The sequence below is a fragment of the Mustela nigripes genome, chromosome 3 (genome assembly GCF_022355385.1).
Source record: "Mustela nigripes isolate SB6536 chromosome 3, MUSNIG.SB6536, whole genome shotgun sequence".
In the NCBI taxonomy this organism is placed as follows: domain Eukaryota; kingdom Metazoa; phylum Chordata; class Mammalia; order Carnivora; family Mustelidae; genus Mustela; species Mustela nigripes.
The window spans coordinates 188,532,694-188,536,152 of record NC_081559.1 but is presented as its reverse complement, the minus strand read 5'-3'; positions in this window follow the sequence as shown (position 1 = coordinate 188,536,152).

The following is a 3,459-nucleotide window of genomic DNA, read 5'->3' as shown; positions in this document are numbered from 1 at the left end:
TTGTGGAGGATGGACCGGTAGTTGGGGGCAAGCAGGAGATAGGAAGCAAAAGTTTCACAGAAGCCTAGTTTTATTAAACCTTGATGACTGACGCACATATATCTTCCAGTTGTCTAATGGACCTCGTAGATAAAGCTAGAAATATTTCCTTTGAAATTAAAGTTACGGTTGAATGTTTTAATACCAAAGTTAATTGATTTTTTTTCCCCTGTCACTAGTTTTTCTTCTAGTGGCCCCATTTCTATGCCCTCTGTTTGCATTGGCCTCTTCTGCTGAAGCTTATAAACTGACATTTAGGGAAGAGTTGTGTGCCCTTGGCCAGGTCACCGCCTTCCGCCCCTCAGCTGCATCATGAGTGTGCTGGAAGGGCGGAACCCCACAGCTCCTTCCAGCCAAAATACTCCATACTATATAGGAAGTCTGTGGCATCTAAACCACTGAAGCTCTGAGAAGTAAGGAATCCAAGGATTAGCAACTGTTTTATTCAGCTGGGAAGAAACTGAGCTCAGAGAGGTTCAGAGGTGAGCCCAAGGTCACCCAGCCCGGACTATCAGCAACAGAAGCAGAGACTGGGACATGGGTCCTTCTCAGTTCAAGTCTTTCCCCGCTAATAGAATCAAGTTTTGTAGCCTCAACGAGAACCTTTTGGCCCTCCAGGCTTCACCGATCCTTCGAGAACATGTTTTCTGGAATGATGCCCCACTAAGGTTTCTTCCAATTCTGAATTTCCATGAGTTACAGGGTTTACATGAGTTACATGAGTTACAGTATGAGTATTTCTTGGTCATTTCTCTCCTAACACTTATCAAGCTAGTAATAAATACACAGCAATAAACATTCACCCATTCATTCATTTAATTATTTAAATGAGAATTTTCTGGTTTCATTATAGGCTTCATAAATAACACATTGAAGGATGGCTAGTCCTCCAGCCTTATAATGCTGCACATCATGATAGCGTCCAGCTTTTGACTTACAAATAATGAAGTAAAGAACTTGTTTGAATCTTGGTGGGCATCTTTGATTATTTCCTTAGGAAAATTAAGATAGATTCTAGATGGAGAATTCTCTAGGTGATACCTATTATACCTTCACAATTAACAAGGCCCAGATATAATCTTGACTTTCTGCCACCCTCCCAGTAACACCCCCACATACCCCTTCTGTTTCTTCCTGTTTCTTCCTAGTCTTACTCATCAGTGACACCACATTATACCCAATTACTTAAATCAAAAACCTCCTCGCTGTCTTCAATATCCTTCTTCTGTTCACCTTAGTCAGCCCATTGCATGTTCTGCAGCTCTCCCTGCTGTGCATACCCTAAATCTGTCCATACCGCATCACCTCCAGTATCACCTCCGTGGTCCAAACCACCAGCATGTCTCCCAGCACCTGAGATGGCCCCTCACTCCTTCCTTCCATCTCATCCGGATCTGGGATATTCCATTTTCTGCAAGGCAGCCGGAATAAAAGAAAAAATGTTAATCAATTCATGTCATGAAATCCTATAATGTGCATCAGAGAGATTTAAGAAAAAATAAAACTTTTTTAAAAAAAAAAGATTTTATTTATTGGACAGAGAGAGAGACACTGCCAGAGAGGGAACACAAGCAATGGAAGTGGTAGAGGGAGAAGCAGGCTTCAAGCCCAGCAGGGAGCGACGCAGGGCTCCATCCCAGGACCCTGGGACCATGACCAGAGGCAGATGCTTAACAACTGAGCCATCGGGCACCCTGAAAAAATAAAATTCTTTACCCTGGCTCCCAGAGACCCCTGCCCATCTTTCTGCCCCCCCCCCCCCCCGCCAATCCCAAGGCAGTCATTTATTCCCTTACTTCTTGTGCAGAACATCAGGGAGAGCCAAAGACGCCCTGCCCCCGCGGAGTTCACGTTCTAGCAGCGGAATCAACGCGGACCTTACGGCGGATGCTGGAGCGGTCCGTGCGGCGGGGCAGGAGAGGTGGCACAGTCAGGCCGTGGGCGGGGCTGACAGGATGCAACCGTAAGCACAGCCATCAGGCAACATTTCGGCAACTCTTGTGACGTTGTGGGGGGGCGTGACGTCACACGACGCCGCAGGGGACGCGCTTCCTGGGCCGCGGTATCCACTTCCGAGGGGGCCGCGGCCGGAACGCGAGACCGCTTCTCTGACCTGCCGGATTCTGAAGTCCGGCCCGGAGGGGCCGCAGAGCGTGCGTGCTTTCCAGAGTCCTAAAATAAGGTGGTGTGAAGGCACGGCGGGGCGCTCCTTCGGGCTGCTGGTCGCACCGAAGCCTCGCTCAGCCTCAGAAGGAGGGTCTTCGGAGCTCCGGGGCACCACACGCCCATGGCCACGGCCCTCATCCGCGGCATGCGCGAGGGGAGCGCAGCCACCTGGCTCTGCTACCGGCCGCGAGCGCGCGGGGCAGGAGGACTGCATCTTCCTCGTTCCACACGGAGTCCCCAGCGCCTCGCCCAGGAACTAACGCTCCCTAAGCATCCAGTCACGTGCCCGGAAACAGCCCATCACGCGCACTAAAGTAGCCAGTCACGTGCACTGAAGCGTCCAATCACGTGCACCAAAACATCCAATCACGTGCGCTGAAGCGTCCAATCACGTGCGCTAAGGACATGCAGAGACGTGGCTGAGTCCGGGTTGAGCTCCTGGCCTAACGGACCCCACGTCTGAAGCGCTTCGCGACGGTCGTGTATTGACCCTGAAGGAAGCGGTGGTGTGAGAACGAGTCACCGACCCTTTCACGCTCTTCCGCTGAGTCAGGAGCCGTCCAAGTCCGAGGGCCTTTTTGACGGCTCCAACCGACGGAGCCCACCGGAAGCGACCCCGAGTGGCTCCTGAGGCCGGTCACGAACGGCCGCGTAGCTTCTGCCTCACCCCGCGGACCGCGCGCTGCCCCGTGAGAAACGGGACTTCCCCGAGGGGACCGTCCGGAGGGGCCCGGTGCAGCGGCTCCGGCCGGCAGCGCCCCCAGCGTCCCCCTGACCAAGCCGCCTTGGGAGTGGATCCTCGCGTCCGCGGTGGTCCGCCGCCTCCCCCGACTCTCCTCTTCGGAGGCCCTCCCCTCGCGGAGCAGAAGCCGGCCGGCCGCCCGGGGCGCCGCAGTTCCTGACTCCGAATCCACGAGCCTAACGAAGGCGCCGTCGCTGCGCCCGGGGCGCTCGGGGCGACCGGCTCCACGGCACACGGGGCCGGCGCCGGCGCCCCTGCTTCCATGTCTGCGGCCTTGCGGTTGGCCTCCCTTACCTGAGCGCCAGCTTTCCCAGCGCACAGGTTTTGCCTCTTTTGCTTATAACTCTTTCTGGTGTCGCGCAGAGAACATGGCCTACAGCGGTTGCTTAGTAGTTTGGGAGATGAATAAATGAGTTTTCTTTCTTTCTTTCTTTCTTTCTTTCTTTCTTTCTTTCTTTCTTTCTTTCTTTTTTTTTAAGATTTTACTTATTTATTTGACAGACAGAGATCAC